We start from the raw sequence: 23,973 nt of genomic DNA, 5'->3' as shown, positions 1-23,973 counted from the left end.
CACTGGAGGTTTTCTGTAGAAAAGGTTTTGTGATGGAGAGGGATGGGTAGGGTCACACATATTTCATATGATGTCATATATAATCTAGTGATATACAGTGAGGATATGCAATAATAACTGTGATAACCATTCCTCCAAGCTCACTTCTGAGTTTCTTTGGTATGCAGAACTTTGTTGGATATTCTGACCTGAAAGGAACAAAACCAGATCTTTTTCTACTTGACTCAGCAGGTTCCACTGAGTGTATCTGGTGTAACATTAAGGACTAAAGATAAGCATAACAAAACTAAAAAATATAGTAATTACAGAATAATGGGCCAACATGTAAATCCTGCAGATATTGAGACTTTTAATAAATTCAGCCAATTACACTGTTTGTAATACATAATGTTTGTGTGAACTGCCATGTATGAATATTTGTTTTACAATAGGTGATAGGAAAATAATTTCATAGGGCAGACATTATATTGTGTGTTTCAGGGCAGATATTCCTGGTGACAAGGTGTCCACGTAATTCTTTTAAATTCATAATTCCTGCAACAACTATATCTGTCATAGAAATATAATATAATAAATTAAAATAAAAAAAAACTGCTTTTTTGTTGTTTAAGAACTCAAACTTTGCTTTTTAATACTTTTAAACTGTTTCTGCATAAGCTTTGATAGTGTTACTGTCACACAAAATGAGACAAAAAGAAATGAGCGTTGTTCAAAGGTATAGCATGTCTAAAAAAATGAAGTGCATTATTTAATTGAATAATGATAGTTTCAAGTCTCAAGCTGATGTTCAAGTCTTTGTGAAGTAAATGGAAAGATTAATTGGACACTGTATGTAGTTCAAGATTGTAAACATTTCAACAATCACAAGTGAAAAACTGACCTGAAACATACTTTGGCCAATATCCTTACTTCTAGCTGTTATGTGAACATATTTTTTATAGCCTAACATAAAAAAAATAGAGGCCAAGGAAAATATTGAATATGTACTTCATTTTCCACTCAACTGTAGCATGACTTCTAAATAGATTTTCCCTTGAATCCTCTTTTGGCTATGTAATTGGTATACACCTTTGATTCCGCCTGAAAAATCCCAAGTCATTAGTTATGTAATCTTTCTGATTACACGTATTGCTAGATTTATGGTAAATTACACTATGGCTGTTTATTTTTCTTTTATGAAACATTGCATTGATTTTCTAACTGGGAATACAAGGAAAAAGTCTCTGCTGTAATGTGTTATCTCACATAGACAAAACTGACCTGGAAACTGAGCTGAATAGTGAGATTGAATACTAATACTGTTGGTATGAGAAAATTTTCATGTTATTCCAAACAAAAGCTAACTGAGAAGAATTACAGAAGGAATCTCATGTTACTGAATGACAGGAAAATGATATGGCAGACAAAACTTTGTCAAAAAGTCGAACTACTGTGTGTTGGTAGTAACAACTTTAAGTATACATGCACACTAAAACATAGTAATGAAAATCAGCTTTCACTGATCAGAATAAATGAATGCAAATAGTCCTGTGCAAAATGTCAGCTTAGTGCTCAGGGTAGTTACAATAATGCAGAAATGGTAGTAGAAAAGGACAATAAGAGATGAAACATAATTATGTTACAGTGTCCATTCCTGGCATGCCTACATCTTGAATTTTGCAGATAGTTCTGCTTATGTTACTTCAAAAGAGACAAAGTAGAATTAAACATTCTTCAAAGAAGAATAATAAGGGTGGTAAATGACCTCCCTAGGAGGGGTAATTAAGTAAACTAGAACTTTTCAGATTGAAATGGAATATTGTTAGAAGGAAGAGAATATGATTTATGTCTATAAAATCACAAATTGCATGGAGATACTGAACATGGACTGACTATCCATTATTTTTCAGCACTAGGAAGAACCAAATGAGATTATCATTAGGATATTTAAAAGAAAAGAAAATACTTTTTCAAATGAAGCATAATTGAGTTGTGAAACTCATGGTGAATGTCAAAAATATAAGTGGATTCAAAGGTAGATTGAAAACTTTCAGTGAAAGATCCTTCAAAAGCTATTAAACACGGTGATGTGATTACAACATACAGTTCACAAAGTCTCACAAATGCAAAGTGCTGAGAGTAGCAAAGGTACACGTTAAAGTATCATTCTGTATTTGTCTTGTTTCTTAGTCTTCGCCTCAAAAACCATGTATTTATTCTTGCCAGAAATGGTACACTAGATTAAATGCATTTTTGAGAGCAATTCTGTACAGATGTTCCGTATGTAGTACATAACTCAAATTTCATTTAAGGCAACAAAGTAATTTCATTGACTAATGGGAGCTGAATTAAGCTATCTGAGAAAATGAACTTTCCAGTATGATGTTTTTCTAAGGATATGAGAACTAGGCTTGTTAGATTGGTTATTGTAAATTCAAGGAAATGGCAAAGTTGTCCAAACCAAAGAGTGCCTGGAATGTAGCTAATGTAGCTGCAAAGCAACCCCCTCCCACCCTCTGGATTTCATTTTAAAGCCACATCCAAAAACTAAAGTTCTATGATTTATCTATTGTTGAATTTAAGAGATTGGTCAGATGACTGCTTTTTCTTTCTTGAGTGGTAGCTGATCTGGTTACCTAACTCTTCAACTGAGTTTACGAATTGCACGGTCAAGTGGAGGCCAGTCTGCAGTTTTATGAAATTAGGATGTTAATAGATATTTGCCAAACTGCAAAATAGCAGTCACTTCCTTTTCCCAAACAATTTGTCTTTATGAGGTAGACAGGCCTTAGAAAGTGCAAAAGTAGATCAATACCCTTTTATTTTGTTTTATTCTAGAAAAAAAAAAAAAAGAGTCTTTTATAGAACAAGTCATACGTTTACAAACAGAACATATTCTTTAAAAAAAAAAATAAATAAAATCAGATTAGACCTGAACAATTTTTTAAGAGTGTTAACTACCTACACTAGAGTGTTACTTTAGTCCTACTATCATGACTGACTCTGTTATGTAAGACAAGTTAAATAGCAAAGAATATTAACATGAATATACATAACATGGACTGTCAAAAATATTTATTTACATAAAACAACAAAAATTTGAAGATAAATTCAGGTGCTCAGCTATAGAGACTCTCTCTGCAGTGAATGGAGAAAAACAGGTACCTCCCAATGGCCTTTCATTTCCACCAATGATACTATTTTAAGATAGATAGTGGAATCACTTGTGGAAGGTCACCATTCTCTGTAGAGAGAAATAGTTTTAATGATTAACCATCTAACCCAGGCTTGATGCTTAGTTCTTCTTCAGCCAATGTCAAGTGAGGTGAATCCCACCCAGTTATTCTACTGAGGAACAGTTGCAATATGGATATTAAAAATGCATAGGGTTTTATTTCCCCAAAGTTCAGAATAGTCTCTGAAGGACTTCATCTTAAATCTTTTTCTTTCCTGATGAGGGAATGGGGCAAGAGTTTACCCCAGTTCATTTGTCAAGCTATTAGCAGATCTAGCAATGCAGTCTTTTCTTGTGGATGGCTAAATGCTGTTTATGAAAGCTACTTTATCCTAATAATGAATTGCTAATAGCCTGGCTAGGAACAAAGGTGGAACTAATTAGATTTGTTTCATGTTTCATGGTGAGTCAAATATTAAATATAGCTAATACAGGTGAACAAATTAATATGGCAAGGGCATTAAACTTCACAAGGACGCTTATTGATAGACAAATGTAGAAAATTGAATGGGAAATAAGAGCAGTAGGTTTTACCTTAAGTGTCTGGACTCACTGGGGAGGTGTGAATATGCATCACCCCAACTAAATATCACAATGAAGACAGAGGAAATTCAGTACCGGCAGAGGCGAATATATTACATTTACTGCAGTCTTCCACTACTCGGTAGAAGATCTCTCTAGGGAGCTATTGCAGGGCTTCTGCAAACTGGAAACAACTTGATGGTCTATGTACAAAGGAGACAGTTTTTTGAAATGACATCCTGTTAAAAGGAAGGATGGCAGCATGAGAACTTACAGGTAAGTGAGAAGAGCCTTTTCACTTTTCTTTGTGTAATAAACACTTTAATTTTACGTTGATTAACAGTTGCTTTATCTTTAAAAAATAAGAATGCTGCTGTCAAAAACAAACAAACAAAATCACAGAACAAAACAAAACAACAGCTATTTACTTGAAATTAAAGAAGGAGAAGCATGTGCTGGAAAATGCCATTTTTTATTGTGGATGCACATACAGAAACATACGGTACTGGTACTATTAGAGGAAAAAAAAGACTTAAAATGCATAGATATTTCATCATGCATGGAGGTGATATGCACATGACAAAAGTGTTAATACTTCCATCTGAAGTTCCAAGAGGAGCCAATATGTTATCTGAAAGCAGTATGTGCTATATTTTTACCAATTTGGGGATCACTATGTGCTTTGCATATATTTATACACTGCTCAAAATTGGCCAGTATAATCTAGTTTTACATCTTATGCTCTATTTATTTACCTACACACAACCCCACACAGAGTCATGCAAACATATCTTACATATCCTCCAAAAAAGTAAATAGTAAAATTAAAACGCAAATAAATTAGTGTCTTTTCTTTCACTATTCTCATATTCAAGAAAAAAAAAAAAAGGATTTTGAAAGAAATCCTGCCATAAGCATTTTTATTTTGAATGAAAATGTTGCTTAAAAGAAAATAAACACAAAATTTTGAAAAATTGGCAGAAGCCAACTATGTCTTGTATTCTGTAAACAATTAGAAAACAAAGAACAACAATTTATCCCATTCAAAAGGTGAGTTAAATCATCCTGAAACCATCACTTTAAATTTAAAACCTGAAGTACATAGTCATTCCGGAGATCTCAACAGGCTGTGAAAACCTGGTCAGCAAAAGTGTTGGCTTTGCTTCTTTAATTCTGGAGTTTTCCAGCTGTTGACCTCTTCTGACAGTCCTTGGCAAATTTTTGACATCTAGTTGCCTCTCTAGGTGATGGGTCAGATGTAACCTCTTGTGTATTTGTTCTGGAGTCTCACTGAGATGATAACACAATAGCTCTATATTTTAAAAATAACCTTATGCTTGAACATGTACATCTGAATAAACAAACAAGTCTTAACTCTTTTTCTCTCTCTCTCTTTTTTTTTTTTTTTTTTTCCCCTTTTTTCTTGAAACACCAGAAGCTCATTCTGCTTCATACCCACAGTGGGCTCTGCCAGCTCTGAAGACAGAGTGGAATTCCTCTGCTTCTCTGATACATCAATTTGTAAGTTATAATATGATAGCTGGATTAGTGCATAGCATGCATTTTCTTCTTTGTGAGTATATATATGTATATACACATACACATGTTTTTAAATTCAAGGCTGTCAAAACAATGGAGTAAAACAAATTAAGTAGGAAAAAAAAAACAGTAAAATTAGAGGTGTTACTGGAATTATTTATTGTTGTTCACTGTTGCCAAGTTTTTAAATAAGTAGTTAACAGACTTTACTGTAACTCTCTTAGCAATATAGTAATTTATTTAATGCACTGTTCAGCAGTTTCTTAACATTAAACTGGAATAGTCTATATAGTTTACATGTTGTGAGCCTCTCTGAAAGCTCCTAAATTTGGACTGTTTACCATTTATGAAAATCTTCATGCAGAGCTATATTTATTAATTCTATTCAATAATGCGATATACTAAGCAGGTATAGATTTCTGTGGAAGAGAATATCAAGATTTATTGACTAGAAAGATTAATTCTGACCAATTTAAAGCCAAGGTCAATATTTATCTTGAGGAGAAATAAATCTTGATATTCAGAAAAAATGAGAGACTTCTATGTAGTTATTTACAGTCTCAGTGTTTTTACCAGAAATATCTGGAAATCTGTCCTGCATGGATGTGAATTTCAGGTATGTCCTCTTTTACACTGAGATTGATATGATAATGTGGGAAAAAAAGGTAGCTCAGCAATATATATAAATAAATATATTTATAGGACTGGGAAAACTGTCTTTTCTAATTTATCTTCACCAGCATTACATTTGATATGGTGATTACAGTCAGGAAGCATTTATTTTTAAGTATGAACAGATTGGTCAACGTAGCCACAGATTTACTGATTTGTGGTCCGGTAAGAAACAGGAACCTCATGATGTACACACAGAAGCTCTGTTCAGCAATGTCATTTCAATATACACAAATTTGAACCATGTGGAGGGACTCTGGGGTGTCCCACATTGGGGTCTGGATAAGGCTGGAATAGACACCTTGGTGTGGGGCTCAGAGGCAGTCCAGCACCATGGTCTCACACACAGAACCCTGAGCTTCTCCCAGCTAAGCCAAAATCTGCTCTCCTGCAATATAATTTGTTCTTATCCATAAACCCATTCCATCTCTTGTGAACTGTGGCATTGCACAGAACCTGTTGCAAAGGCATAAAGCAATAATTCAAGCATTGCATATTATAAACTTAAATAACTTCTCTACACCATACCAAAGATAAATTAATCAGGGCCTTACCCTCTATGCTGTCATGCAAATCAGCCTAATGAAATGGAGAATGAAATTCAGTAATATCTATGAGGTTCTTAGAGTTAATGGCAGGTTGCCCTTCATGCCTACAGAAATAGGGTTTCTAACAGTGAATGGTAAATTCTGGTTTTGAGGGAAGATTACTTTCCATTATCTTCTTATTTGAGCTGTAGGTGTCATACACTCCAAACATTTAAGCTGAGTTCCAAATCTTTATCTATACACATGCTTGCTTGAAAAATAGTGTTAGACCCTCATTAGCAGTAACCTACAACTTTTTAAATTGACACCATTTACCTACAGGAAGTTTTTTTAAAACAAACAAACAAACAAACAAACAAACAAACAAAAAACACTACTTCATACTAAACCATTCTGACTTAATTGTTCCAATTAAAAAAAAAATATGCAGGGCACTGCTGTGCACCTTAGGATGGAAATTTTGTTGTGCTGTGAGAGAAGTCAATGGGAGTTCAAAGTACTCTGCCCCCTGCAGAACTGATCATCAAGTGCCCAAATTTCAGAATTCATGCTGAAAAAATAAACTATTCTATATGCAGACACAGTATCAAAAATGGGTGGAAGCCTTCATGTTGCTACATCTTCTCCCTTCCCCCATCCTACTTCCAAAAAAGAAATGAAATGTTGAATTTCTTCTGTCTTTTAGTATGAGCTGAGCTCTACATAAATAGGAATACATTCACTGCAGGGTAACAGTGAAATTCAACTATTCCCATTAAAATGCTAATTACCATCCTTTTATAGATTGGTTGGAGAGGATTCGGGGAACAAAAATAGCACCCAAAACCAGAGATTACCACCGAAAGAAAAAAAATCAAAGAAGAATACATGAGATTAAAATACCCTTTGTTTCTAAATTTAGAAGCCCACTAAAGTGATTCTAACCATTTATTCTCCCTGGAGCTGCTCCATATATTAAACTGATACTGAGAAGCCATGAATTGTTATGCTTCCAAGCAGAGTTCACAGTCTGGATTGTTGCACATTCATATATTTTGTGTCTTGACCAAGATATCACTGGCACCTTAAAAGGAAGTCCTCCAATCCTTACCACATAGAAATAAATAATGTGGGACAACAGTATTAAGCAACATAATAATAAAATTACCTGTTATTAAAAACACGGCACATTTTTTTTAAAGGAAATATATTACTCAGCTGTAAAGTAATATGTTTGCCATTCACTCTAACATTTCAACATTATGATTCAATCTTCTAAAAAAGCTGACATGGAAAATAACAGCGTAATAAACCAATTCATCATAATGTGTAAAAGAAACTAGTGGAATAAATTGTAATAACCTTTCAAAATCTAGCAGCTTTTAAAAGTATTAATTTCTACTCCAGATAATTGAAAAAGACACCTGGGCGGCCAGGCAATATTTTTTATGGGATTGCTCTGTCAGGGACTCAGATTGTCTTCAGAGTCGGGAGCGATCGTTTAGCACTAAGTGACAGTGAATCTTGCAAATGGGTCTTCCTGGATGGTGTTTGCCATAAATTACCAAACTGAACTCTCCTTCAAGGTCAACCATAAAAGGCAGCAGATATCAAATGGTCTTTGTGGAGAACCAAAGTAGGCTCCAGGCTTCACATAAGCAGGTACTAGTTGTGTTGTATTCTGTAAAATTGACTTTGAAGGCTGACAGCATAGATTGTTATCAAACTTTGAAGATGTTCTTAGGAACTAAATAGCTGAAGAATGTAATTGGGCACGGAAGTTCTCAGGAAGGACTAGCAAAGGCTGCTTTCTATTAAACTGCAATAGATGATGCTAAATCAATAACATTAAAATTGAAGATATCAGTCTGTTTCAAGGCAAACATGGGAACCAACTTCCTTAAGAAAAGTAACCCATCCTAAGTCTGTCAACTTACTTTAGCTTTTGCCTTTCCCAAAATCCCTTGTCTTTTTTTTTCAAATGAATATCAAAGCCATCCGTGTTTATATAAACATGATCAGTTCCAGTGCTTCTATTTTGAAATCATAGTTCTGGATTAATGAAAGTTTAGTCAGTGGTATTTTTGTAAGAGCTGCATGCAGTGGCATACACGTGTTAAAAGTTTTTTTCTTTTCTTTTCTGCCTGTGGTGCCTGTGCTGCCAACCTAAGGACACTTATGCTTGGTGCTTCCATAGCAAAAAGACAGAGGAAAAGTTGTGCTCAGTAGGGTGTGTTCTTCCTAAAGGCAGTGAAAGCAGATGGATATGAGGAGGATGAGTAGCACAGAAGACAGCTACTGCAGGGACACCAGAAGGCCCATGGGACCATGGTGCTGGAAGGAGAGCTGAGGATACTTCAGCCTCAGTTGCATGTTGGTTGAGGTCATATTGGGGAATGTCACAACCCTATTGTATAATTGTGTATTATATTGTGTAGTGTGAAATCAAGGCTTTTTTAGACTGAACTTTTGATAGTTCTACAGTAGCTCAGCAATTTATTGTCTGAGCAAAGTGATTCAAGAGCCCATGAAAGGACAGAAACATTACTAGACAAATCCCAAGATTTGTAATTCCTGTGATTGCATGTATGAATAAAACGACTTGTAAAGTTTCATACTGTGTATCTACCTTTGCTCTACAGTGCTCCTTTCCTCCTTTCCTCCCAGCATGTGAACCAGTTTTTCTTGTGCTATAATAATACTTTTGTGTGTGATGACCCCCAGAACTGAACTGATATTTTATTGCAAAGCTACTTTACTTTTTCCCACTAGCTTCACCTCAATCCTGAGAAACAAAACAAAAAGAGATTCTCCCCACAGCTGTATTTCAGTCAGTTCGGATGTCTCAGCCACAGCCAAAACTAGGTCAAACAGCCTGTTTTCACATCACATACTGTCCTCTTAATAATTCTGCTCTATGATATTCCTAGTGGGTCTTAACACAGGGTTTTACAAGAAATGAGATGAATAAAGTCCTCTCCAACACTTTCTCTAATTTCAAAATAAATTGGTGACATAGTTTGAAGTTCAGACTAAAGATGTGCTAATTATACAGGGAAAAATCTAATTAAGCGAATCAGGAAACCCATAGCAACTATTGTCACATTCTTGTATGACAGAAGCATCAATCTGGCAGTCACTGGAGCATACGCTCAATAACTGACTGAACTCAGATCTTTTTTCATCAAGACCTGCAAAGTTAAAATGAGATACCGGCTATGACAACAGTTCCGATTCACAGACCATATTGCATGAAGCAGCACTTCCTTCTCTCCTTTTTCTTTCATCTATGAAATAGATATAAAATAATCTCCTCCAAACAAAATACACTTAGCATACTTTTTGATGAAATGTTATGAAAATTATGTTCCTTGCTAGTGAGAGGGGCTGTTTTAATATAATACAATATACATATATATTCTTTATACACCACTGAATATATTCCATTAAAAAACACTGAATTTCTAGTTAAAAGAAATTCAAAGATTAAGAGAGTGAGAAAGTGCCAGAAAGATGAAATTGTAAAACAGAAGAGTTACCGCTTCTGCTAGAATTGAGCTGCTCCAGAACTCATTTCCCTGTCTACAAAAAAGAAGTTAAAATATGATGATAATTTTGAGGGCCTTTCTCCTTCCAAAAAAAGAAGGAGGAATGTTAATCTCAGACAGACAGATACACAATTTGTAACCCTGTGAAGATGTAGGACCTATTCAAAGAGTGTGGTGTACATCTTCATAAAGCTTTTGCATTTATAAAATTTATCCAGACAACCTCTGGCATGATTAGATTGCTGGTTAAAGTTCAGGGGGAGTGTTTTATAAAGAGTAAGGGTGTTTTATTGTTTGTTTTGTTTTGTTTGTTGTTTTGTTTTATTTTCTTGTTTTTTTTTTTTTTTTTTTTTTTAGCCAGCTAAAGTCAATGCACTTAATGCTATAAACAGAACGATCTAGGGTAGCACAGCATTCAGGAGAAAACAAAGCTTTTTGCAAGGCTGATAAATGTGTTACCATTACCAACAAAGTGATGAGCTCAGGTGTAATATGTATAGAAAGAAGAGACTGTCAGTGAAACAGTAACTTCTAAGTGTTGTTTCAGGTGGGCACTAAAACCAATGAACTAGCAGATTCCAGCCCAGAATGCCACAACATGCACAAGTGAAAAAGAAGCAGATCTGAAGTAAGGACTGGTCTGTGGCAAGAAGCACAGTAATGCCCTATCCAACACCTTGTTTCTCTGATATGAGAAATTCAGATGAGGACTGGGAAGAAATTTGCAAATAAAAACAATGAAAGGAGACACTAGCTAACCAAGATCATTCAGGGCAGATGTACCTGTAGCGGGAACAGTTCCTATTACATTAAGTTCTGATTGAGCAGCCACATTCTTCCATGGGAAATGGTGTGCAAAACATGCATCTTCTCATTAGCAAAATTACACATATTGTTATTCTCCAAAAGACTCATCTCCATTTTTCTATGAAGAAGCTAAAATGAGACACACTGGTTGCTCATAATGAGGCTTACTTAAGAACAATGATCTAAGCATCAGGATAAAAAAATCACAAAACCATAAAAAAATTCTGAGCATGTCTAGGTCATAAATTCATTAATCAGGTAATGTCAGAGATGGATCTCTGTATTCTGCTTCCAGTAGAACATAATAAGCAAAATAGCACAATAAAAAGACACATACATATATTTCATAGATATAATTTTTCTAGATATGTTATTATAGAAGTTACTATTATAGATCCAGTCGATTCAGTAATACTTGCTGTACTTTAAAGCTCTTGTTTTTCCTGCTCAGCTAAAAGATTTTGTAACGTAAAAAGCATTAGGTGCAATTATTTACAGATATTTTCATAGAATACTGAAGCAAAGGATGCAGAAGTATGTCTTGCTGTTCTATAGTTAGATTTTACTTGGTCTCCATGTGATACAGAAGCTTATCTGCAAAGAATAGCTTACAACATTTATCCCGTAATTAACTGATGTCCATTTTTTTTGGTATCTTGGATACAGCAGCCAAGTGACAAGCTCACAACGTATTGTTTATTGATAATTATAGTTAGTAATTGACAAAAGTCACCCACGTTATTACTTAATGTAGATTCACCCCAAGAAGCATTTCTAAAGAAAGTGAACAAAGCCTAGGCTTGCAATCAAGTGACTGGAGAATTGTATAAGAACATGTTGCTAATCCATGTACCATGCTCCAGAGAAAGAAGTCAAACAAATGTAAATCAATTAGCATACTATGATAAAAATTAGGAGGTAGGAATTCCACATGAATTCACTTAAGTATAGGCATGAGACTCTCTGTGCATGAGAGGAAGAGGCTCATTTGCATATTACTGCTTCTCGAGGATATCAAGTCTTGAAAAATTGTTGCAGGGAATATTTAAGTCAGTATATAAAATGAAGAAAAGGCACTGAGGAGGTCAAGCAGAAAGAAAAATAGCAAGAATATTTTTATAATAGTAGAAATTCAAGTTTGTCAACGGCAAACCAGAAATATGCCTGTTGCCAATACTGGACACAGGTTTTGTCTAGCAGAAATGACAGTATGCTACAACCTTCTAAATAGACACTCTATATGTGATACAAGCAGATAAAAACACCATTTTATTATTTTATTTTGTTTTATTTTATTTTTTAACTTCTGACCACTATCTGATCACTAACTTCTGATCACTATCCTTTCCTTTTCTATATTGGCTTGGTCTGGATGAAAGTATTGAAAGGAATTTAAGCTGTCCATGTTGCTCACTGCATTCCTTGCTTGAGCACTTTATCAGGCCTGCACTTTGATGTAAGTAAAGGTAACAGCGGTTTGTCTGGGTTTTTATACTACTGATGAACAAAACACTTTGGACTGCATTCCACAGTTACTCTCCAGAACCCAAGGTCAAAGAAGTGGGAAACCCTCTTATATTAATTTTTAAGGCCAACATGTAATTTGTTGCTAAATCCCTGGTGTGGAGTGCATACCACTCAGTACCAGAGACTCTGCTTCCTGATGATGCTTCTCATGATTTACAGGACAACAGCTTGTGCTATTTACAATCAAATGAGCAAACGAATGAATGATTAGTGAAGCGATTACTATAAAACACTGACATCTATTGCAAAATAAAGAGAAAACAAACACATGAAATCCTTCCCAAACAATATTAAAGAAACTTGCTCTTTGCTGTGTTAATTGAACCAACATACATGGATGATAGAGAATCATCCATTTTATTAGTTATACTCCACTACCTAATTTCAGGTATGTTCTTCCTGATCATCAGCAAACCCATGAGTAACCATTCCACTTTCAGCTGGGAAAAGTTTTATGTCTAAGCAGGTGAGCCAGTCCTCCACCCACAGCGGTTAAAATGGGATCATATGCAGCAATACGACACATTCTTCTTTTCCAAGTAACAAACAGACTCTTAAAAGATAGGCAGAACCCCTCTGTTTGTAAGATTCCAGAATAAAATCAACCTCTAACGTCTTGTAAAACAGTTGTTAAGTTTCTCCTCCAAGAGTTTTAATTATGTAACTTTTCTCAGGACTTTTTTTTTTTTTTTCCAGTGGGAGGCTCTGCTACTTTATTTTATTTTATTTTATTTTATTTTATTTTATTTTATTTTATTTTATTTTATTTTATTTTATTTTATTTTATAGTTCTGATTGGAAGATCATCCATACCTATGATACTTGAATATATGCAGAAGCATATATTCAGTTCTTTCAGAGGAACTGAAAGGTCACTAGAAGACTGGAAGAAATGACCAGCTGTAGTGATGCTTGTTTTCTTCTAGCAGGCTGAGATTTTAAGGACATAAGTTTTCCAATAGCTAAGTTGTCCCATTAAAGGTATCGCCACAAGTACATTCTGCTTAGATATATTGTGTGTGGCATTATTGATTCTAGTTGTGGTGGTATGTTTTTGGATCAAATTTTAGCAAGAATCCTCTAGAGAAATATATATATATTATGACAATTCCCAATGCATTATCGTTTTCATTTTGAATAGAGCTGTTTTTCCTTGTGCTGATGAAGTAGAGAATTAAGGGGAGACAACAGCTGTGAGGTTTTAAAAGCAATATGAACATCTGTGTAAAAAACAACCAATACAAAACAAACAACAACAACAACAACAACAAAAAAAAACAGATGATACACAAAATATGAAGCCAGTTCCATATATCCTCTGTATTGCTAAAACGCTGCCAGCAGGGACCAGCCACATTTTTATTTCCCACTGTCAGACAGACTCAACATGCCCAAACTCTTAGTGTGTGTGATGGAAGTGATAGCATGGTCCTTTCCATCCAAGAAAGGCCCCCATTTCTGGACATAGCACCTTTTAAATGTTCACAGGACCTCAGGGTCCCGTGTGGACTGCCATTTCAATCATTATTTTCCAGTATGTGAAGACAGGCTGAGTGTTATGTTTCAGTGGTTCTCATTAAAAAAGACATTTTAAAACAGGAGGCATCACGTGGCAGGCTGGGAGCAAGAAGTTTAAGCCAGGGTGTGGACACCTCAGCTCTGGAGGCACTCCCGGTGCACAGGAGAAATGCTCATTTAAAGGGCCACTAGGAAACAATAATGTGGGTCACTGTAAGGAGAGAAATCCCCCATGGAGTTGCCAGAGCAGCACAGAGCTACAGTGGCACTTCCTGCAGCAACAGCCACTTCCTGTACTGGAAAATTTTTAAAATCTTCATATTGAAAAATTCTTCAAATCCAGTCTGGTAATAGTTTTGTTTCTCTTCTAATTCTCATTCAGAAGACAATACTGAAATTCATTTTGAGTTTGGGTAAAAACCAGCTGCAGAACTGTCCTTCATTTCAGATTTGGTATAACTATTACAAATATTATGTTAATAAGTGCATAATCAAATTTGAACAGCTACAGCTCAGAGGACTTGTTTTAGACCACACTCTCAGAGTAAGCATAAAAAAAAAAAAAATAAAAAAAAAAATTTGGCTCTGTAGAAAGGGTCAATCAACACCTTTTTGTTCTGTTATAACAAACACCTGAAAATTAAAACCTGCTTTCTGTAGCAGATCTGCCAAAATGTATATAGAACAATAATATGCAGATGGTTTTCTGTTAACACCCACTAAGGGTATTTCTAAATGGTAGAAGGCAGCTGACCTGCCTCACGGACCAGATGAGAAGGCAGGTTAAGAAAGCAGTAGAAGAACAGTCGGGAACTTTGACAGTAACCCACTACATCTGTGCTCTGCTCACCCATATTCTAGTGTAACATTACATATAGGTATGTGACATTGTGTCTTCCCCATAAAGACCGAAAGAAGGAAGTCCAAATATAAGGTTTGTGATGGCTTTTCATGAATTTGAATGGAATACAGCAGATATTGCACTGGCCAGTAATAGGTAAGGTACACTATCCTAAAAGGGAAAAAAAATAGGAAAGGAATAATAGTTCCAACCATAAAAATAGAAAGAAAATAATAATGGATTTTTGATTAAAGCTTAAATCTATTTCCTTAAATAGTCTAAAGCTTATGCATTGAAGTTGTTTTTTATTTTTTCCTTAGGAAAACCTATAAATAATTTGAGTTAAAAACCTGAGTCAGCTGCAATGGAAACAAAAATCAGGATTTTTTTTTTCTATTTGTGAGAGAGGACTTTTCTGCCATATGTTGTTGCTAAGAGCATAGGTACTTCCTGTATTATCTTAAAAATAAAAAAATAATAAATGACATGGTCATTGAACTGAAAGCGTTAGATCGATATTGACTTGAGAGCTCTCAAAATTCTTGCAGTTTTAAAGTTTAAATGACAGTGCTGAATCTTAAGTGTATAAAATGTAGATGATTTGAGTATTAATTTCTCATTAGTATGGCAAGGATTACTAACTTTATTGAACCTTCACCTAGATTTCTTTGGCAGGGCATTGAAAATTTATCTTAATTTTCTTAAAAGTACAGGCAAAGATAACATGAGCAAGCTGACTGTTCAAATGTAGATGTTATTTACCTATAGGGCTTATACAGCAAAAGATGCTAATTTTGCCATGCTAAATAATAAAGAATTCTGTGCATTTCCAGTTTGAACAGTTTATTATAGCAGTATTGTTGCTGCTGGAAAGGTCTCCCTATTTTGCAGAAGATGGTATATTATTTGAACAAGACTAGCAAAATACTTAAAACAGCAAAGCTGAAGCTCTACAACAAATTAGAAATCATTTCAAATAAATGGTTATTTATTGCTAGATGATACTTTTATGAAATTGTGGAATTTTTTTTTTTCCTTTTTTTTTTCTTTTTTTCTTTTTTTTTGTTGTTGTTTTGTTTTTATTTTTCATAGCAGGAATCATTACAAATAGAATACAAGTGACCTACAGATGATAAGTTGCCTCCTAGCTATTTCTTTGTATTTGGTTCTTTAGGCTTTGTATTTAATAACTACAGTTGGTTTAAATATGTTTAATGTTTGATTTTAAAATAATTATTACAAAAACGTGAGCCTTGATGTTACTCTCACAACTATTTCACATTCATTATTTATAAAACAGAATATAAAGCATTTTAAGTCTTTGATCATTAGAAGGCCGAGATGTAATCTGGCTTGTTTGTTGGTTTTGTCTGGTGATTGTCTACAGTAATCTGTTTATATTTGACACTATTGCAGTACTCTGAGATGTTAATATACAGCAATATTAGACAACTACAATGGAAATTTCCATTTGCTTTGCAAAGTATTCATCAAATCTGTGATGACAAAAATCATAATCACTGTAATTTGGTTGTTTGATATACAATGAATTTTGACTCATCATTCTTAGCTCCCCTTACTCTAACTCAAAATTTCTCTCTTTTTTTTTCCTTTTCCCTTTCTACAGAGGTATTTGTTATTTCAGCAATTGTGTGAGATGCTTTGGAAATAACTGCTTCTTACACTCATGTAACTAGATATTATCATATAAAAATTTCACTATTTTTTAATATCATTACAACTACGCTCTACTCTGCGCTGGTGCGGCCTCACCTTGAGTACTGTGTGCAGTTCTGGGCACCACAGTATAAAAAGGACATGAAACTGTTGGAGAGTGTCCAGAGGAGGGCTACGAAGATGGTGAAAGGCCTGGAGGGGAAGACGTACGAGGAACGGCTGAGGTCACTGGGCCTGTTCAGCCTGGAGAAGAGGAGGCTGAGGGGAGACCTCATCGCAGTCTACAACTTCCTCGTAAGGGGTTGTCAAGAGGCAGGAGACCTTTTCTCCATTAACACTAGTGACAGGACCCGCGGGAATGGGGTTAAGCTGAGGCAGGGGAAATTTAGGCTGGACGTCAGGAGGGGGTTCTTCACAGAGAGGGTGGTTGCACACTGGAACAGGCTCCCCAGGGAAGTGGTCACTGCACCGAGCCTGTCTGAATTTAAGAAGAGATTGGACTGTGCACTTAGTCACATGGTCTGAACTTTTGGGTAGACCTGTGCGGTGTCAAGAGTTGGACTTGATGATCCTTAAGGGTCCCTTCCAACTCAGGATATTCTATGATTCTATGATTCTACTTCAATGTTGTAATTTCAATATCCATATAATTTCATGGGTTAGGTTGAATATAAAATGTTTATTCTGGTTGCCTCATATGGCATTCAGACTTCTCTCTGGCAGTACTTTCATTGACATTAATAAGCTTGGATCAGGATTCTTGTGCCAATAATTGGCTAGCTATCTTTAAGAATAACATGAGGGTATCTAGACTGATTTGGTAGTAATGTCTACAATATAAATATGGGGCAATGAGACACAGAAATGGAGAATACTCTGATTAAATTATTTGAAAAAATTAGTTCTCAAATGACATAGACCCAAGGTCATGGCAATGGTAGAGGCACTGGAAGTCATGCAGAACAGAAATTCATCAAGACAGGGTAAGAAGCAAACTGCGCATAAACAAGGGCAGGAAGCATGCCCTGGGCAACAGAAGCTGGGGATGTTATGGGTGTGCTAGCATCACCTGTTTCTGGGCAGATTTTGAAAATGGGAAGATTTTAAAGGTGTCTGTGTCTGTCTGTCTGTGTGTGTGTGTGTGTATATATATATATATATATATATATCAACCTCCTTTGGATTAAAAGACTCAGCAAACTCAGCTTAAATTTTGATTCTCTGCTCCATCTTCAGCACATTGAAATGTGGTTAGCAGTAGCAAGTGTTTGTACTAGATAAGGGAATTGTTGCTACTCATATAATTATGCTGTTTCTATAGCTGAGCCCGACAGTGAGACGGAGCAAGACATAGCATCACACCATTAGGACAGTTAGTGTCTTTGACAAGAATCCATTTTCCAGTGATCAGAGATGCAGTTTCTATTACTCCTTCTGTGCAAGCTCAAACATCAGTGAAACAAACATTTTCCAGAAGATGAGTTGCTTTTAAATCCTTTTTTTGCAATGCTGATGTTTTTAATGTGTTTTTATAGAACTCCAACAAAGAAGACAAGTGTGAAGATCAAAAAGAACTGCATACAAATAGCATCTTTAATCTATATCTGTAATAGGAACTGAGCTTTCTCAGTACTGAAGATGCATATATTTTTTTAATGATGCAGACAAATCCTTTCCCAAATGTATTCATCAATTCAGGGTTCTTTTATTATTATTATTATTATTATTTCTTCCTCTATTACCTAGCACAACACCTTCAGAAATCTCAATATTCAGAGTAGCATTCAGAAGTTGTGCACAATATGTCATCTGAGGTACTCAAGAAAGTTTTGTTGTTTCAAAACCCTCCCCCTCAAAAACTTGAAAAAACACATTGCAATGGACTCAAGCATGCCATCTGCTGGCACTTTCTAAACCTGTTATTGATAAATCCCTCTTTCATGGCCTCTCCTGTGTTTGTCTCAATGACACGAAGCACCCCAATACCTTCTTGGTCAGTCACCGCTACAGGTGCTCCTACAAGGCAGGATTTCACAGCCAGATGCCCAGCTCCTGAGCTACCCGAGTGTAATAGGCACTTTATAAATATGCCTTGGTCTGAATTTCTTTCTCTTTAAAGCAAATTTTATAAGAATGCTGGTATAACAATTTTTTTGCATTACTGGGAAAAGTGTTGGAAAAATACTGGTTAATATTTACATATTCCTTCATGAAAAAATATTTTATTTCAGTGTGATTCAGTGTCATACATCCATCTGTGTGGGTAAACAGTTTTTTGGTTTATAGAACATGCATGTTTGGTGCCAGTGATTTATAAAATCTTGTCACAGTAAAAAAATGTTGAAAAATTCAGTTCCCTGTTATGTCAGCATGCTTCCACAGACAGCAGTTGCTTTAAACATTATTATTGGCTGCACTTTATTTATGCCTTCTCAATCACTTTAATATATGGAAATTAATTGCAATTTTAAATCTATGCACTTGAATTTAAAAACTTGTTTGTGAATATGTACAAAAAGATTTGTCTATGCACAAACAGGTATATGCATGTATTTATATAAAGATAGATTTATATGTTTTTGTGTCTATATGTGTGTCTAAGACAAATAAACCAGCAATGTCTGAACACCGTAGAGCATCACCAGAACTTTCTTCTGTTTCAAAGTATGTGTGTATACACTCGCTCATATAATATCCCCCCCGGTATGTGTTTTAGCTGGCTGAAGAATAAGTAGCTGAGTCATGTACAGTAACAGACAATCTGAATTAATGCTCCATCTTTCGTGTATACTCAACCAACGCTCTCCAGGAAAAGACAGAAAACTTGCTGGTATTCTAAGGAAACTGAGAAGAAGCTAAAGGGATGATCTAAGAGAAACATTGTATAGTGAAGGCCCCTTCAGATGAGGAAAATGTATTGCGGTAAAACCAACAAAATAAATAGGCTTCCCCATCCCATCTGTACAAACTAACTGTCTTGTCCTGGATGCTGCTGGGGATGGGGTGAAGGCTTATGCTCTCAGCTCCTACACAAAATCACTAGTCTAATATAAACTATTTACCATATTCTCATTTCTGGATCATCAAAAATGGTATCAAAATAACAGGATGCAGGAAAGCCTCAGTTCAGCCAACAACTGGAAGAGATTAAAAGCACTGAAACATCTATATAGCCTTTTCTGCATCCTTCATTGAAACATCTCTTCTTTGGGCCTGTTTTATGGACTCTTGGGAGTAGGACCTGTGTTCTCCTGCCTCCCCCCCACCCCCCCACCTCCCCCCGCCCCCCCATATCCTTCCCACTAGTGACCAATGAATTTGTTAATGCTAATCAAGGAGAAAATAAAAAAAGGCAAACATGCAAGGACAATCCTATGTAAAGAAACCATTACAAAGTTTAAAGCAAAGCAAGAAGTTCTGAATCATGTTTCTTGCAGCTTCTCTAACGCTGCCTCTCAGCATCTCAGTTTGTGTGAATTTAAAGCACAAATGACGGATATTCCAGTTTAAAGAATGTACTAATGGTTAAGCACAGTAAAAAAATATAAAAAATATAAAAAAATAATTTTTAAAAAATCATTCAAAATTAATCTCTTAAAATGATAGCATATGAGAAAAAAAATTATAAATTCTATAATATACACAGAAGAAACAGGATGAAAGATTCTGTCTAATCTCTTCCCCTTGCTCTTCCACACACTATTTCAACCGTAAAAGTCTTACATTTTGGATTTCCTTGTTCTATTTAGGTTATCTCTGAAATGGAAAAATAGCACACATTGGACTTACATTGGTTTCTGAAAATGAATATATGTTTTTAAGAATTGGTTTGATAATCTTATGAAAGTTTTAAGGCACTAAACTATTAATGTTAAGCCTCTTATTAAGACCATATTTAGAAAAAATGTCACAGTGACACACTTCTGGGAATCATAACTAAGAGAAAACAGACTGACAGAGAAGACATTATTCTTCACAGAGGAATATGAGAAGTAACATAAAATAATTTTTCTGTTACTTATATAAATCATTTGGTGTAATTATAACAGTATTCAAGGATTAATATTGGAATGTTAGAATGATAACATTTAAAATAATTGCTTTTGTTCCTTTAATGCCCTAGCTTCATTGTTCTTTCATTTTCTGCTTAAATCCAAATGTCTGCATTTAGAAACTTAAAAATATTTCACCAGAAAAGCTCATGGAGATATATTATCACACTTTCATTTCTGTCCTGAGGCTATCATGTTTGACAGTGACAGAAAGTAGTTTCAAGGACAGTATAATGACAGAGTTGGAATAAATTAAAGGAAAGTATAAACTACTTAGTTGCAGAGATAATTCTCTCTTGTTCTAAAACCATAGTCTGGAATAAATATTTTAGAATGCAAAAACACCCTGAAAACATAACCAGGCTTTCAAAAGGCTGCTACAATTTAATTCACTGATAGTCATGTTTTGAAGGAACATTTCTAACGTTCAATCACCAGTTTCTCTGTAAACTGTAAAATTTGAGTGAAATATTGCTTACATGTATATACCAAAGGTATTTAATCATGCTATCAGCATACTATTTAATCAAATCTAACTATGAGGGCTTAGTTATAATACGATGATTGTTTTCTCAGGTATGAAATACAGCAAAATGATGGCTGGCTACCTCTGCAGAAGTTAAAAACTTTGTGTGTGTGTGTGTGTGCGCCACAGTAGAGCTGAGGGCAGCAGGCTTTTGTCTTAATAACTTTTTCACAAGCTTTTCTTCTCCCTATCATACCATATGTCACCTCCTAGTCCCAGAGTAGTGAGACCAGCAGTAAGAAACCAGCCATGCCAGGAGGCATGGTGCTCACTGGAGAAGGGAGGATGAAATGAAAGTGCCTTGTTGAGGCAGGAAGGCAGCACTGGGCTGCACATGGTGTTCCCTGAAGCAAGCTCGGCTCAACTTGCCAAGGGTGGTTATCAGTCTGTATGTTTTTTGGGTGATGGGAACCTCTCCTGGCTGAAGGACATGGTGAACACTGTGCCTACTTTCATAGGCAAAGAATTGCTTCAGTTAGGAATTTCAATGCTGGGTGCACAATCCTGTCAGAAATCTAATATGTGATCTAATATGTGTCATACAACACAGAGACAGTGTTCTGAGCCTGGGCATAGCAAGTGAAACAGGAGCTGTTTGAGCAAAACAATAGGAAACACCAAGCCCAGGTGTATGTGCAAAATCCTGGCCTCAATCCAGGCTCAGGAGCTGCCTCGTGTTGAGTAGGTGCCTCCATAACCCCGGGACTAAGAAACAAAAACCAAGAAAAATTACTCAAAGAGAAATGAGATGTGTAACAGTAACCAATGTATATCAGTTAGGTCTGAACTCACTAAAAACATGGAAAGATGCTGCTTTATGTCAGACCTGAAGGTTGGATTTTCTAGTTTTAGTGCTTTAAATAGTGTAAGATATATGAGACTTCTGCTGATTGTATTGTGGCTACAGCAAAATAAAAGTGAGGCTGCTGGTTAATGCACTCTTCAGTGCAGAGGAAGTATTTAAATTCCCTCAGGCCAAAGTCCTTTGGTGCCTGTGCAGAAACATTAAAAATGGATCAAGAACTTTACAAACTGAAATAAACAGCTACAGAAAGTCTTTCAGCATCCAGAAGTGGCAACATAAATGTGGATTTCCTTTTCCATTTTTTTTTTCTAAAGTTTTTTTTTTTTTTTTTTTTTTTTTTTTTTTTTTCATTGGTGTTGAAGTCCTAAGGTGAATTCTGAAATTCACTCCAAGTTCTTTATTGTTTCTAGCTGTAATGACTGGCAGGCTGCCTATCATCCTGCAGCTCTTCTGAAAGCCTTAACCATAATTAATATTTTGTATGGTAACAGCAAACATGACTGTTTATTACTTTAAAAACAAATGTAAATATTTTCAGCCTAAGTTACCAAAATTGATTAATGTTGTCAGGTAGTAAGTTTACACACTTAAATAAACCTGATATTAAATGTTGATTTAATACTTAGTGTTTTCTTTCTATGCATATCAAATGAAGCACTCATGGTGTGAATTACTGACTGTTTTTGAAAATGTAAGTCTATATGTCTTTCAACTCACTGATTAATATACATAAAGGTAGCAGCAGGCAGTTCTTTCAGAATGTCTATGCTTGCAATGCCTAGATTAAATCATTTTGAAGATGTTCTGAAGAAGGAAAAAAAAAAAAAAGAAAAGAAAACAAAGCAAACTATGAACCTGGAAGAGTGCTTTAGAAATTGACTTATTATTATCATTATTTACTTATTTTTAATGCATTTAGTTTTATTCTACTTCCAATAAAAATACCAGGTAGAAAAGACAAAGGATGAAGAATCCCAAACTTTCATGATGACTAGTTTATTTTGGGGACTAATAGCATAACTTTAAACTACTGTATAACTATTGTGTCTACAATTACATAAATGAATTGTTTTATTTCATACTGTATTCCCCAAATGCCTTGCTGGTTCCTCAAGTGTTATACCCTTTATATTTTTCTTAATGCTTCCCCAGTAACACCCTACTCAAAGGCTTTTAAATAACTTATGCAATACTTTTTTATTTCCTTCTTTTTTTTCTTTTTGAAATTAATCACCTATAAAACTGCGTATTCTCTAGATACTATGAGATGAAGATTGCCCCCATTTTGCATAAATTGCTTTTTTGTTATTATTACAAGGCTTATGAGCTCAGCTCCTTGTTAACATGGCTCACAATAAAATTGAGTTTGTTCAGGTCACACAAGAGACTAACACTTGCCCAAAGATATTTCTGTGCTTATTGCCTTTTATCCCTAAGAAATCCTCCTCACTGAGCAGTAACATTGTTCAATGTGCATCCAGTTCACCTGAGTTTGAAAAGAGAGGGCATTTCTAACGTACCTCCTTTTAGTGGTTTCACACGGGCCAAAACTTTGACTTTATGATTTATTTTGGCTGACTGACAGCTCAGCATCAGAGGAAAAAGAGGAAGTTTTATTCTTCCCATATTCACACCCACTATCCTCAGGCTTTTTTCATTTTAAGTCCTGCTGTAATTTTGGTTATGATTGTCACTACTGAGCAATGACAGAGGTTGAAATGAAACCACTGGCAGGGGTAAATGCTCAGCAGAGATCCTTTCTACCCAGCTTCTTGGTGGAAGGTAGCGACAGGATCCAAGTGTCTGGTGCTTCTGGCCAAAGCTTGAGGTATCCCTCTGGCATGTTGTCCATTATAAGAAGAAAAAATACACAATGTCACCTAAATTAATGAGGGGTATAGACATTCTTCTACATGCACTTGCATACAAAAAAAAAAAAAATATTTCTTAGTTTGTTCTTCAGTCTTTGTTCAAACAGGAGGGCTGCAATTCTTGTAGAAACCAAGCCCTTTGTTCTTACAGCATTGTTAATCAGTTTTCTAATCAATATCCCAGCTTAAACAACTATCCTTTAATTCTGGAACAATTCAGTAACTGTGACAATCCAGTTGTGCTTAATACTTAGTGTATGCTTTTCTCCAACCTTCTCCTTCTCTACAAAATGTTATACATAAATATATATACAAAGATTTCATATT

The 23,973-nt window shown here is 35.3% G+C and overlaps 1 protein-coding gene across 6 annotated transcripts in view; it reads right to left on the bottom strand.

Annotated features, from left to right (window-relative positions):
* The window catches only part of HS3ST5 (heparan sulfate-glucosamine 3-sulfotransferase 5), a 200,472-nt gene that overhangs the window by 52,155 nt on the left and 124,344 nt on the right, over nt 1-23,973 (bottom strand). Inside the window, exon 3 of one of the 6 annotated variants that reach the window (XM_035320126.1) lies at nt 3,749-3,939. The exons of 4 other annotated variants lie outside the window; for them this stretch is intronic. The gene's annotated coding sequence lies outside the window, so the exon portion shown is untranslated. Of the gene's footprint in view, nt 1-3,748; nt 3,940-20,074; nt 20,149-23,973 lie in introns of those variants that run through there. One more of the 6 variants, XM_035320127.1, reaches the window with a different exon arrangement.

This window comes from Oxyura jamaicensis, chromosome 3 (genome assembly GCF_011077185.1).
Source record: "Oxyura jamaicensis isolate SHBP4307 breed ruddy duck chromosome 3, BPBGC_Ojam_1.0, whole genome shotgun sequence".
In the NCBI taxonomy this organism is placed as follows: Eukaryota; Metazoa; Chordata; class Aves; order Anseriformes; family Anatidae; genus Oxyura; species Oxyura jamaicensis.
Note: the sequence above shows the minus strand (reverse complement) of the source record. Positions and strands in the feature narration are given on the sequence as shown.